This window comes from Mirounga angustirostris, unplaced genomic scaffold (assembly GCF_029215605.1).
Source record: "Mirounga angustirostris isolate CCGP_5_RB_7025 unplaced genomic scaffold, mMirAng1.0.hap1 SCAF_5, whole genome shotgun sequence".
Lineage (NCBI taxonomy): Eukaryota > Metazoa > Chordata > Mammalia > Carnivora > Phocidae > Mirounga > Mirounga angustirostris.
This window is the reverse complement of record NW_026991713.1, coordinates 151156656-151171076: the sequence shown is the minus strand read 5'-3', so window position 1 is coordinate 151171076 and position 14421 is coordinate 151156656. Positions and strand designations below refer to the sequence as shown.

Here is a 14421-nt window from a genome sequence, read left to right as displayed (position 1 = left end):
CCAGGCGGGCTTCGGCCCCTGCACCACTGTGGAGGGGGCACAGAGGGAGTGGGTCTCACCCTGAGCACGGACGGTCTTGTCCCCACCGGCCTCAGGGCTGGGGATGTCCCTTCTAGATGCTTCTAGCTGTTCATCTCTTCCTTGCAAACCACTCTCTCTTTCTTGTGTGGTATGGCCTTCTTTTCTTCTTTGTGAGGAAGAAATGCTTCAGGAGGGAAGGAGAGTCCTGGATGGCTGGGGAGTGTTATGGGCGCTGGCCGAGTCTCAAAGCACCTGGGTGGTCCTGGCTAGCCCCATTGTACAGAGGGGCAAGTAAAGGCTTGAGAACCCAATGATGAGGGATGGGCACTGTTTCTGAGCTTGGCAGGCAGGAGTCCCACCCTTCCCTTTGAAGCCCTGGCTGCCCACCCACCCTCCAGCTCCTCTGTGACATGTGACATGGAGAAGGCCGGTCATTGTGGTGGGATGGGCTGAGGGGGGGCTCCCTCTCTGCTCCCCCCACCCCAGCTTGCCAAATCTGACCCTTTCTGGTAGGAGCTGTGATCTTTGGCTGGGAACTGGAGGGGTTGGGGCCCGGCCTCCCCTTTCCAGCTCTGGCTGGGCAGGTCCTCAAATGGGAACAGAGAGGTTTTCTCTTTCCCTCCCAACACGTGCTTCAGCGATGAACATGTTTTAAAACTTAAAATCATCCTCGTACCATTGACTGGGGGCCTTGAACTTGGTGCTTTACCTGCACATTTGAGTCAGCTCTTCAACCGAATGCCTCTGTGACCTTGGGCAAGTTTCTCAAGCTCTCTGGGCCTTGGTTTCTCCTTGGGCAGATGGGGGTGGTAACGGCGCCCCACATTGAAGGATGTGGTATGCATAGAGTCCTCAGGGCCGCGCCTGGCACCGAGCATGTTCAGTGCATGGCCGGGGCCACCTCGCTCGACCTTCACCGTGACACTGTGACATCCATGCCATCATTGGACCCGTGAAGTTCAGAGCAAGAAGTGACCTCCCCCAAGGTCAAGGCATCCTTTAAAAATCTCCTGAAGTCATAATGCCATTGAGGAGATGAGATGCAGCAGACAGTCACGGCTGTCCCCATCCCCCAGGCACACTGAGGGACCATGTCCCCCTTCCCTGTAATGACGTGCCCCACCCCACCCCTCCCCAAGCCTCTCCTTGCCTCAGAGCCAGCTCCTCCCCACCCCCACCCCGTCCCCAGACTTGGGGACCACCTGGGAAAACTGTGCTGTGGATCCAGCCTCTTCTTGGGAGTCTTCCTCCCCCCAAACCCTCCCCCATTAGGAGCCATCTCCACCCCCACCCCAGTTTCCAGAAAGGTCTCTCTCTCTCCAGGAGTTCCAGACAGCCTCGGACCCCTTCCGGCCCTGCCCTGCAGATGGCCTGACAAACGTGTGACCTGGTGTGGCCGGATTCCACAACGGTGGTTAAGCGTTATTTATTTCCTTGGGTGCGCGTGTCTACACACACAGCCCTCTGGAAACGTTCCCGGGCTGTGGCCGGACGCTGAGTCAGTGCCCTGGGCTCACGCCTGCGCACGGCTGTCTGGGCGGACATGGACCCACTCGTGCATATCAGCATTTTTAATTTAACATCTTTACTATGGAAAATTTCAAAAACGCACAGCAGTGGGGAGGACCAGACAGTGATTCTGGCTTCCCCGCCCTGCAGCGTCCCCGTTGGCAAGGTTTCGCGGCTCTATCCCCTCCTTCTGGGTTCCCTCTGCTGCTTCTTCCCCCATTTGGCTAGAGTGTTTGAAAACAAACTGCAGACATCGTACCGTGCGTGTCATTTTTTTTTTTAATTTAATTTTGAAATAATTAGAGAGTCGCAGGGAATTGCAAAGATAATCCGGTGTGGTCCCCTGTGTATTGCCCTTCACCCGGCTTCCCCCAGTGGTGACACCTCCCATGATTTTGCTACAATATCAGAACCTCAAATCGACATTGGTCAGGTGTGTATGCGTGTGTAGTTGGATGGCATTTTGTCAAGTGTGTAGATTCACTGTGCCACCCCTGTGGTGAAGAACAGAACTACTCTCTCACTGTAAAGATCTCATATGGTCACACCTGCCGCCCTGTCTCCCTAGCCCTGAGCCCCTGGCAGCTGAGTCTGGACTCATCTCTGTAATTTTGTCATAGGAGAATGTTATATAAATGGAATCCTATAGCATGTCCCCCTGGAGACTGGCTTTTTTTTTGCACACAGCATAATGCCCCGGAGAGCCACTGAGTTGTTTTGTGTATCAGCAGTTCCTTGCTTTTTGTGGCTGGGTAGTAACCCCTGAATGGATGTACCACAGTCTGTTTAACCGGTCATCTATTTGCTGGGGCAAGGTGGGGGAACGTCTGGACTGCTTCTAGTTGTTGGCTCTCATGAATAAAGCTGCTACAGACTTTTGTGTGGATGTAAGTTTTCATTTCTCTGGGGTCACTGCCCACTCAGGAGTGGGTCTGCATAAATCTCTACATTTATGTTCAGTGTTTAAGAAATGGGCAAGCTCTTTTCTGGAGTAGCCGTACGGGCTTATGGTTTGAAAGGGAAGCATCTATTAGCAGAAGTTCAGTAAGGCTGGCCCCGGGGATTCTGAGCAGCCTGCCCACGCCTCACGTATGTTGAACATCTCCTATGCCCTAGGCTCTGCCTGAGGTTCCTTTCCCACAGGGGATGTTCGTTCCCGTTTTCCAGAAGAGAAATCCGAAGCTCAGAGACCATTTGTCTGAGGCCACAGCTAGTAGGTGGGAGCACCGGGATTCAAATCCAGCCCCGTCTGGCTCCAAAGTCTGTAGGGTTGATACTCCCCATTGTCAGGTGACAGAAATTGGTGCTGAATGTTTGGGGGGGAGCAGTGAGCAGACCAGAGGAGTCAGGGAGGCAGGGCGGGGTGGGGAGCACAGCCCCTGGTGAGAGGAGAGGAGACAGGGCCTGCCTAAGGTCTGGCTTCTCTCTCCTTGCCAGGCTGACTTTTGTGGTACACCCTTCCTCTTTCCATCACCATTGGATGGAGCCGGTGATTTGTTGTTAGCTGGGTCACCTTGGCCCCAGTGGGTGACCTTGCCTTCCCTGCCTCCTCGATCCCTGCATGGGGTGGGGGGGACTCCCCACTCAGCCCCATCTGCACCCTGGAACCTCCACCACTCCCCTATCAGCCGGGGTAGCTGTGGGTGATGCACAGAAAATCTGGTCTTTGCTCTTCACCCTTCCCTGCAGCAAGCTCTGAGCCTCTGGCCTCTTGACTGTGCTTTGGTATCATGAAGATGCCACTGGGGGGTGAGAATGGCCATACCTTCTCTTTCCTGGGCGCCGTGGCTGGTGCTGGACTGTGGGATTTCATGTGATGGGCATGGCCCTCCTGCAGACAGGCTTTATTACCACCACTTGAGAGATACACGTTCTGAGGCTCACCCAGTTCACAAGTGGTCCGGGTGGCACTGGTCTGAGGGACCCTAGAGATGAAGTCTCTGCCTGGCCTGAAGTCTTCCAGGCCTGCTCCTCTCTCCAGCTAGCCCCTTCTTACCTTACTATGAGCTGTGTGAGCCCGGGTAGGTGACTTGGGCTCTCTGAGCCTTCTTGTCCCCTCTCTGCGGGGGCATGAGTCTTCTCCCACCTGGGCAGGCCTGGCCATCAACAGATTCCCAACCTGAAAACCACTTAATGGTCAGAAGGCAGACAAGGGGAATGGTAGGCGAGGCACCTGCCCTGGGGTCCCAGCCCCGGCCCCAGGGCCTGGTGTGACCCTGGGCAAGTCCCTTCAGCTCAGGGCCCCTGTTTCACATAGCAAAGGTGGTTCCTAGGACAGGATTCGCTGAGTTGACTCCTCTGACAGCCCTTTGTGTTCATGATGCCCTACGTAAATAATGAAGCTTTTCTGGTCTATCGAGCCACACGTTGGGAGCTCTGTGTTTTTCTTTCTGAGCCTGCGTCTCTTTTGTGTCTCTGATTTTGTTTTACAGCACTGAGTTGGGTGAGTGTATTTCTGATCAACCCCCATGGCCTGTATGGCTGCAGGAATGGGGACTAGGATGCCCTCCTCTGTGTGCTTGGCTTGGTTCAGCTGCATTTTCTGAGCACTGCTGTGTGCCAGGCTTAGCACTGGGGACGGAACGGGGAGCCTGGTGTGTTCTTCACCCTCGAGGGACCCACAGCCCACGGGGGAGGCAGGAGTGAATGGACCATCACTATATAGGGTGGTCTGTGCGGCACTGGAGGGGTGCTGTGGTCGGAGGGGGGAGCTGGGCCTAGCCTGGTTAGAGGGAGGAGGGCTCCTTGGGGGGCTTCCGTGAGACACAGAAGCGCCAGGGGAGTCAAAAAACGACCGAGTGGGAGTTGGGCAGGCAAAGAAGTGGGGAAAGGTGTTCCAGCCGAAGCAGCATGTCCCTCCCCCACGTCCATCTGTCCCCAAGGTGTGAGTTGCTCAAATCACTCTCCACAGTGGGCTGCCAGCCGGGTGCTGAGGTTTACCTTAAGACTGGGCTGTTGCCATCATACCTGGTTTGCACCTTGGGCCTGCATATTCTCCTTCTCTGTCCTTAAAGATTACAATGTCATCCATGCATCCATCGGTCTGTTTGTCCATCTGTCCATCATTCATCAGCCAGCCAGCCATTCATCCATTTATTCATCCACCCACCCATCCATTCATCTGTCTGTTCATCCGTCCGTCCATCCATCCATCTCTTCATCCATGTATCTACCCCTCTATCCATCCATCCAACCATCATTTATCCATTACCCATCCATTCATCCATCCATGCATCTGTCCCTCTGTCCGTCCACTTGTCCAACCAGCCATATCTAGGTCCAGCCAGGCAGTCAGCCATCCAAAAGGTATTTATTGAGTGCTGATGATGTGCCAGGCCCTGCTGGGCACAGCCTCCCCTGGAGAGGCACAGGGCAGGTGATGAGCAGACGTGGGCTGAGGTTTGCTTTACTCCCCTGGGGCCCTGCCCAAGACGGGCATAGACTTGTCCCTGGAGTCCCTCCCTCTCCCAGGCTGCCTGATCTTGTTTGGAGGGAGGCGGCCCTTGCCTCTCCGCTTGGGAAACTGTCCCTGACAATCTGCTCTTGGGAGTGTCACCTCCGCAGACGGAGAGTGAGGAAATCAACCCAGATCACAGATGGTTGCGTGCTCCCCAGGACATGGGCTTCCCATTCGCCTCTGCCAAGAACACCACCCTTCACTGCCTTTCTAGGGATGTAAACCCTGGGCACACTTGAACCCTGAACACACTGCAGATGATGTTCAGCTCTGTCTCCCCGTCCCAGGCTTTTGGGTTTCCAGACTAAACTCCAAATGTTCATGCTGCCCATTGAGCATGCCACCTGGTCCCAGAGCCCGACAGTGACCTTTTGAGTTACATAACTTAAAGCAAGTCCCTACTGGTGGTGCTTGGGAAAAGCGAAGCCCTTACCTCACCTGTGGTAAGGGAGGGGGGGTGCGTCTTACACAGAGCTCTCGGCAGAGTGTGAGGAATAGAGGGCTGGGGGGCACTCCTGCAATGCCCAGAGGTGGCCCTGGGTGGTGAGGAGGGGTGAGATTGGGAGAAGTTTAGAAGGGGCTCTGGGGACCCAGGGCCAGTGGAGGATGAAGGAGGGGGTGTCCTCTCAGGGAGCTAGGGAAGCCGAGCCTCCTGGGAGCCCCTCCCCAAACACCATAAGGAGAGGTCACAAGATCACTAGGGTTCCAAGCGTACATGATGTAGGGGGCAGGAAAGAGTTTAGATCTGAAGGATGAAGATGAGCTGGGTGCGTGTCAAGGGAGAGTGGGGGCATCTGTGGCAGACGGCACAGCATGTACTAAGACCCTGTGGCAGCAGAAACAGAAAGGAGAAGGGGCCAAAGATGGCCCACGTGGCTGGGCAGGAGCAAGGTGTAAGATGAAGTTGGAGGGTGCAGGAGCCAGGCCATCGGGACACTGGGGAGCCACCAAAGTGCTTTCGGTGGTGACATCATCTAGTATGTCTGCACTGGTCACCCAGCTGCAGGTGACATTCTTAGATCATCAGTCCAGGAGCTGGAACATGTGTTCAGGTGAGAGGAGGCAAACTCATATGACTTTAATATCCAGAAATGATATTAAACGGCACACACCATACGTGTTGGTTTCCCCAGGCTGCCATAACAAACTGACAGAAACAGTGTGGCTTAAAACAATGGAAAGTGATTCTCACAGAGCTCTGTAGGCTGTAAGTCTGAAATCAAGGTGTTGGCAGGGCCTGTGCTCTCTTGGAACACTCTAGGAGGAATCCTTCCTTGCCTCTTCTAGCTTCTGGGGGTTGCAACAATCCTTAGCATTCCTAGGTTTGTAGCTGCATCCCTCCATGCTCTGTGTCTGTTAACATGAGGCTTCTTCCCTCTGTGTGTCTTCTTAGAAGGATCCCAGTTACTGGATCACGGCCCATCCTCATCCAGGATGATCCCACCTTGACTTGATTCTATCAGCAAAGACCCTATTTCCAAATAAGGTACCTGGAGTCAGGAGTTCAACATATCTTTCTGGGGGGACATAATGCAAGCCACAATCCCACAGGATCCTGATTTGGTTTAGAAAACACACGCATGGTCATGTTGTGTCTCTTCATCTGAATGCTCATTACGTGGGAGATTGCGCTCTGAAAATTCAGAAAGCTACACATTTCTGAACCATGTTCTTTTCTGCACATGTGTTATACTCCCATTAATGTATTATCATATATGCACGTGCTGAAAACAGCCTGGCCGCTGCTCTACCATGAGGTTAATAGAGGCTTCCCCTGGGTGGTGGGTTTATGGATCAATTTCATTTTCTCCCCATATGTCCCAACTTTTCTGCCATAGGCATGAATTACTTTTATCAAATAGTAAACCCATGCATATCATAAAAGAGGAACTGGGATGTTATGTCCCCTCACTCACCAAGCCTACCCTGTCCCCAAAGCTACTGTAACAGGAGGTGGGTGTCTGGATGGGAATTTGACCTGCCCTAAGAATGTGCTCTAAATAAATATTTTTAGCCCCATTACCCACCCCCTTCACATGTCCTGCTAATGATCTGTGGCCGTGATGATCCAAACAGACTTTCTGTGGAACGTGGGGCTTGGCGATTACCTCACCTGTGTCCTCTTTCGGAGGACGGAGAACGAGGGTAATAATAGAACTGACCTCATGCGTGGCTGGAGGCTTAACTGGGATAATGCACGTGAAGCCCTTTGCATGGGGCCCTGGCCCAGGGACGAGCTGCCACAAACGCCCTGCTGATTAGAAAGTGTCCAGGGTACGTGGCAAGGCGGCTCATTGTCCTTGTTTAACGGTTCAGCTCGTCGGGGAAAGTCCAATAAATGACACCTCGCCCCGTTGCAGAGCATCCCTGGGGGACGCACAGGGTGGCGGAGGCCGCATGTTTTCCCATTTGGCCCCCTTTGTAACACATCTTGGCCCTCGCCCCCGCTGTCTTGCTCACCTGTCGTGGCTGTGTGCTAGTTCATCGTATGCGTTTAAGGCCACGTGCTGCCATGACAGTTAAGCCATCACAGGAAAATTTAGAGGAAGCAGGTGGGGTGAGCTGCTGAGCTGGTGAGATGGTAGCGGGGCTAGGGGGATCCATCAGAGCGGGGAGGCGGTCTTTCGCCCGCCAGGCCCCGCCCCGCCCTGGCCCCGCCCCAGACCACGCCCCATGGGGCGGTACTTCCCCAGCTCTCCGCACCCACCCAGGGCTCGGCTCCCTGAGGGTTTGGGGGCTGGGACTGCGCTGTGTTTGGAACTTGGGCTCCTTTGGCAGCATCTGTCCCAATTACAAATGCAGAAACCCTCTGTCCCAGCTGGGCTGCAGCCCAGCAGCAGTCCTACAGATAAACGGAGACTTGTGGGACGTTATTTTTGTACAAGGTTATCCTTTGCCACATTGTTTCTAAAAGCGAAGGAGTGAAAACGGCCTAAAGCCCCATCAGTAGGGAGCTGGTTAAAGAAACAGGCACAGTCCATATAATGGAATACTGTATATGCAGCCGTAAAGAACAGGGAGGAACTATCTCTAAGCTTTATTAGGTGAGTAGAGCAAGGTTCAAACAGCATATGGTATATACCTCTTGGCGTAAAAAGAGTAAGATAGGTCTACATTTGTATCAGCTTCTCTTTCCATGAAAAAACTGCAGCTACCCGCTGAATGGCCAAGTGTTACCTATGGAGGTGGGGGCGAAACAGAGTAGATGGGGGACTTGGGGAGGATGCAGATTTGTTCATTGCCCTTTTCCTTTTTTTTTTTCTTTTCGACCCAGGTGAACTTACTACTTTTCCAAAATTTCAAAGTAAGTAGAAATGTAGCATCTTCAAAACAAAGCATGTTTTAAAGTAGCAGCTTTGGCTTGAGTCTCACATTGAGTCTCACTTCAGCCTCTCGTCGCGGTGTGACCTTGGGGAAGTTACTCAACGTCTCTGTTTCATTTCCTCAATCAATGAAGCAGGGGTAATAATAGCTCCGACCTTGGGCTGTTGGGAGGATTACATGAGATCAACTGTGCCCAGGGCCTGGCATGAAGTAGGCAAGCAACAAGAGTGAGTTGGTGGTGTCAGTGGGCTTCCAGAAAGCGCATGAGTCTGGACTAGGACCCAGGTGGGAGCGTGTGAACCCCAGAGCCGCTGGGAGCCGCTCTTCTGCCAGTCTGGCGTCTGTCTTCCCTCTGTTGCAGGGACCCTGGTCTGATGGAAGCTGCTCATTAAGCACAGTGGAGTCTCTCCCCATCCCCCTGCCACGCCCCAGCCCGTGGCTTAGGGCGGGCAGCAAGGGGAGCTCTGGTAGGCTGGGGTCCTGAGTGTGCATCAGCGGCGGGGAGGGGTTGCCTTAAAATACACGAGCATCAGTTAGATCCCTGGCACTGTGCATGAGGACGCCGAATGGCGAGTCCCCCTTGGAGCCAACTTGGGCCTCCTGCACTGCCTGAACCTTTGGCTCCACTTCCTGGAAGCCCTGAGTGTGAGGAGCCCAGAGTATAGTCCACAGCATCACATCCCGCATCCCACGACTGCCTCCCGCCCCCCATGCTGCCTGGATGACACCAGCAGAGAGAGACACCACCTCCCCAAAACAAACAGCATGCCAGACACTAGCTCTCAGTTCAGAGGCTGTCTCACTTCCTGCCCAGGGAGAGCTTTTTCTAGAAGGTTCTACTCACCATGGCTTTAGGGGCTGGTTTAACTGAATAAACAGCCCCTGTGCCTCACTTTGTTCACCTGCAAAATGGGGATGATAACCTTCCTGCCTCCTCCTGGTGAGGACAAGATGAGGTAGGTGGTTGCTTTGGAGGGAACAGGGAGCAGGGAATCTCATTTGTGCGTCTGCCTTAACTCCGTGGAGACAGTCCTGAAATACGAGTCACCATGACTTCTGTCACACGATTGCTCTTTCACTAAGGTGGACGTGGGTGGGTGTGTAAGACACAGCGCCAGACTCAGGTATGTTGGAATTGAAATTTTCTATAAATTCATTTAATTTCCGTTTACACCTAAATCCTGTCAGGCTGAGCGAGGAGTCGACGCTGTGGTCAGCTGGCCCTGACAGAAACAGATGACGTGGTGTGGGTAGCAGGGAGCAGAACCTCGAGGTTCTGGAAGTTGGGGCTGTTTGGAACAGGACCCTGTGTTCAGGGTCCTCTTTTTTCCCTCTTGAAGTCTCTCTGACACTCAAGAATCAGAATGGTGTTCCCTTCCTCCGTTCTTCCCCTACTCAGTGTAACTTTACCCTGTTGGCTTCGAACATGTTCTTGGCATAATGTGGTGCCCTGGCCTCACTTCCCTGAAGCCCCGGGGGGCTAGCACAGGGGTTGGCAAGCCTTGTGTAAAGTGCCACATAGTAAATATCTCAAGCTTTGCCACTGTATGGTCTCTGTAGCAGAGACTCCACTCTGCCGCTGTGGGCCCAAAGCAGCCGCAGGGAGCGTGTATACAAAAATAGGTGTGACTGTGTGTCAATAAAACTTTATTAACATCAGTACCACAAAGAAGTGAGAAGTAGGGCAGCTGGGTGCCTCAGTTGGTTAAGCGACTGCCTTCGGCTCAGGTCGTGATCCCGGGGTCCCGGGATCGAGTCCCTCATCAGGCTCCCTGCTCGGCGGGGAGTCTGCTTCTCCCTCTGACCCTCCCCCCTCTCATGTGCTCTCTCTCTCTCTCTCCCTCTCATTCTCGCTCTCTCAAATAAATAAATAAAATCTTTTAAAAAAAAGTATTCAACGTAAAGAACAGGCAACGGATACTCAAAACAACATGGGTGAATTTCAAAATAATCACCCAAAATGAGGGGCACCTGGGTGGCTCAGTCGTTAAGCGTCTGCCTTTGGCTCAGGTCGTGATCCCGGGGTCCCGGGATCGAGTCCCGCATCGGGCTCCCTGCTGAGCGGGGAGCCTGCTTCTCCCTCTGACCCTCCCCCCTCTCATGTGCTCTCTCTCCTCTCATCCTCTCTCTCTCAAATAAAAAAAAAAAAACTTTAAGAAGTGAGAAATATGTGACGGGATAAAGGGGTTAGTGAAGGCTGCTGTAGTGATCATGTTGCGATATAGAAGCGCGTTCCCCCGGCACCCCTGCACCTTACACTTACATGATATTATGTGTCACTTCTATCCCCCCAGATGTTTTTAATCTAAAAAAAATTTTTTTTAAACTTTATTTTCAAAAATAGCACAGCAAAAGAAATAATCAATAATAAACTGAAAAGGCAACCTAGCAGGAGAGATGTCTGCAGACCTCATATCTGATAAGGGCTGATATCCAAAATACATAAGGGATTCCTGCAACTCAATAGCAAAACAACAAGCAACCCGATGAAAACATGGGCAGAGGACTCGAGTAGACATTGCTCCGAAGAAGACACAACTGGCCAACAGATACGTGAAAAAATGTTCAGCGTCGCTCAGCAGCAGGGAAATGCAAATCCAAACCACAGTGAGGTGTCACCTTGCACCCATGAGGATGGTGACTCTAAAAACCCAAAAAACGAGGGTTGGCAAGGATGTGGAGTAATTGTAACCCTGTGCACTGCAGGCGGGGATATACAATGGGACAGCGGCTGGAGAAATTGTCCGGAGTCTCCTCAAAAAATTAAAAATCGAACTACCAGCTGATCCAGTATGCCCTTTCTGGGTATGTATACATCCGAAGGGATTGAAGCCAGGATCTCAAAGAGCTGTCTGCGCTCCCCTGTTCATGGCCGCACTATTCCCAGTCACCAACATGTGGAAACTCCGCAAGGGACCGATGGACCGATAAAGAAAATGTGGGGTAGACATACAATGGGGTGCGCTGCACCCTTACAACGAGAGGGAAATCCTGGCGTACATGCAATGATTTGAATGCACCTGAGGGACAGTGTGCTAAGTAGCATAAAGCCAGTCACAGAAAGACAAACACTATGTGAGTCTGCTCATATGAGGCATCAAAAGTAGTCAGACTCACAGAAGCAGAGAGTAGGGTGGTGGTTGCCGGGGCCTGGGGCCTCGGGGAACAGGGAATTTGCTGTTCAGTGGGTCTATAAATTTTCGGTCAGGCCAAATGAGTACATTCTAGAGATCTGTACAACATCCTGCCTGGAGTTAACAATAGTGTCTTGTGCACCGAAAAATGTGTTGAGAGGGTAGATTTCATGTTCTATTAAATGCTACCACATTAAAAAAAAAAAAAAAGTGCCCTGGGCTGAATCTGGCTCCCAGGCTGTAACTGGTTGCCCCCTGGCCTAAGCCTCTGGAAGCCAAAACCCCAGACGCCCAGAAAGTGTTCCTATTTTGAAAAGTGAATCAGATATTCATCTTCAAACCCCAGCTCATTCTCGAAGACTTTTGTTAAGTCAAATATCCCTCCCTAATTTACCTGTGGAGGGGAAGACGCATTTCCCTACCCTGATTGGCCCAAAGCCACCTGCGCCTGAGGCTGCTGGGGCCATCAGACTCTTGGCATCTCTTTCTGGAACAGCCTGAGATTTTTGTACGTCCCAGGTACACCGGATGTGTGGCTCAGGCAGTTCTTGCTTGGGGGTCCAGCTGCTCTGGGGGAGAGGCCTGGTCACACCACGTTCTTTCTTGCCTTGGGCAAGATATCCACCCTCTCTGATCCTTGGTTGACTCATCTGTAAACTGGGAAAACTCCCAGCACCTAGGCTCAGGTCATCCCAAAGCCCACGTGACACAGTGTCAGCTGCCCGGAGGTGGGTGTTTAAGGAATGGGAACTGATAACCCAGCAACTCGCTCCAACTCAGGAAGAGACTTGAGGCACCCACTTAGAGACATAGTCCTGACTCCTGTGCATCCATAGGCTAGCTATGTAACCTCTCTGAGCCTCCGTTTTCGCATCTGGGCAACAGGGATAATAAACAGGACCAACTTGGGATGGCGAGCTAGGAGCCAGATTCAGTGGGGGGTCCCTGAAGGCCCTCTTATTACTTAAGATCGGCCTCATTTTCCTTATCTGCAAAACGGGGGTCATGATAATGATGAGAATTCCAAGAGGCCAAGGGTATGAAGTCCTAGGCACAGGGCCTGGCATGTTGTAACAGTCGGGTACTAATTTTCAGGATGCGAGGGGGAGCTGAATGCAGCGTTGTACTCTGGATTGGGTCCTGAAAGAGAAAAAGGACATTCGTGGAAAAACAGGAAATCTGAATGAGATCTGGAGTGTAGTTAATAGTAACGTCCTAATGTTAAGGTCTTAGTTTCGAGGAAGTTCCATGAGGCGTTAGGTTTAGGGAAAGCTGGGTCAAAGGGGTGCAGGATGCTCTCCTCTCTTGGCAACTCTTCCTAAAATCCATAGTCTTTCCCAAATAAAGTTTGTTTACAAACATTAAAAAGGATGGGAGCTATAGTTAAACAGGGAAGGGAGGTGCTGAGTCCAGGGAGTCAAGGCAAGGTGCTCTGGGGGCGGCGGGGAAAGGGGGAATGTTGAGTCTTGGAGAGAAAAGTTCCTCACCGAGGGAGCAGCTGTCTCTGGGTGAGGAAGCAGGGAACCAAACCCTCCCCCACCTGGAACACTCTTACCCACTCCCTTTAATGTGGGCCAAAGCAAGTGTCGCCTCTCAAAGAGCTCTTGGGCCCCATCCGCTGTCACACACTCTCAGGGGCCCCTGTCCTTTCGCTTCTTGGCCTGAGCTCACTGTGTAATGTGCTAGTTCTTTGTGGGACTCAGGGCGGGCTCTGCAGTGCACACTGCCCCACGCTCAGAAGGGCCCCACGCTTGGTGGAATGCTCTGCCGGCATCATTTTGAAATGCTTAATAAGTTTTGAACTCAGGCCCTGCATTTTCTTTTGCACTGGGCCCTCCAGGAAGGATGCAGCCAGTCCTGGTGGGATCCAGGAGCGGACCACCGGCCACCTTCCTCCCCTCCCGCCCAGACCGTTGCATTCATTCCCTGTGACTGTTGCAACAAATTACCGCAAGTTAAGGGCTTAAAATAATGCACATTTTGGTATCTTGCTGTTCTGGACGTGGGAAGTCTAACCTGGGAACTCGGGACTGCGCTCCTTCTCTAGAGGCCTCTCGGGGAGAGTCCGTTTGCTTGCCCCTTGCAGGATCTAGAGGCGGCTGCGCTCCTTGGCTCATGGCCCCCTCCTCCATCTTTGGGGCCAGCTATGTAGCGTCTTCTCTCCTCCCTGACCTCTGCTTCCATCCACAGTCCTTTGGCCCGGGGTTGGGCAGCCATCACTGGGAAGACGGCCCGAGGTGACTGGAGCCCATAGAAGGTGGTCTTTGACCGTGCCAAGTTGGCCCCGTGTTCCTGTTGGCCTTGAATGTCCTTGGCCGCCCAGTAAGAGGACACACGTGGTTCTTTCCTTCCCCACCCCACCCTGTGCCCTCACCTCCTCTTCACCAGGGTCCCCCCTCCTCTGCTTTCTTGGGGGAGGATGGGTGGTAGTCGGAGCAGTGAGGCCACCTGGAGATCCCAGCGCCCTCTTCTGAGGATGTACGGCAAAGGGATTGCGCCATTGTGGCGGTGACACCACGGCCCACTGAGCGGGAGGTCATGCCCTAAGGCCCTGGCCCTCTCTTCTCATGGGCTGGGGGATGGCTTTTCTTTTGGTGACGCTACCTGCCAACAGCAGCATGCCAGGCACCCTGCCGAGTCCAGGGACAGCGCAGCAAGAAGCCTGGGTGGGTCCCTGCACTCCTGGGGGGCACTCGGCAAGGTCCACATCAGAGAGAGCAGAATGCCGTGAAAATGCTACAGTGAGGCGATGGGGGATGGAGCAGCCTGGGCCAGGCTCCCCAGGCCCCCCTGAGCAGGTCCCATCCCAGCCGGGCCCTGCAGGACAGAAGGGCCAGCAAGGCGGCGAGTCTGGGACGCAGCTGCGGGCAGAGGCAAAGGCAGGGGGGCAGAGATCAAGGTGGGAGCCGAGGCCACAGCCCTCCACAGGTGGAGCTGGGCTCCGAGAGGCGGGGTCGGGGCGGAGTTCTGGGCGCA

The 14421-nt window shown here is 53.3% G+C and overlaps 1 protein-coding gene across 2 annotated transcripts in view; it reads left to right on the top strand.

Moving 5' to 3' along the window:
* Nucleotides 1–14421, top strand: part of PARN (poly(A)-specific ribonuclease) — a 305400-nt gene that overhangs the window by 203157 nt on the left and 87822 nt on the right. The window lies entirely within an intron of this gene.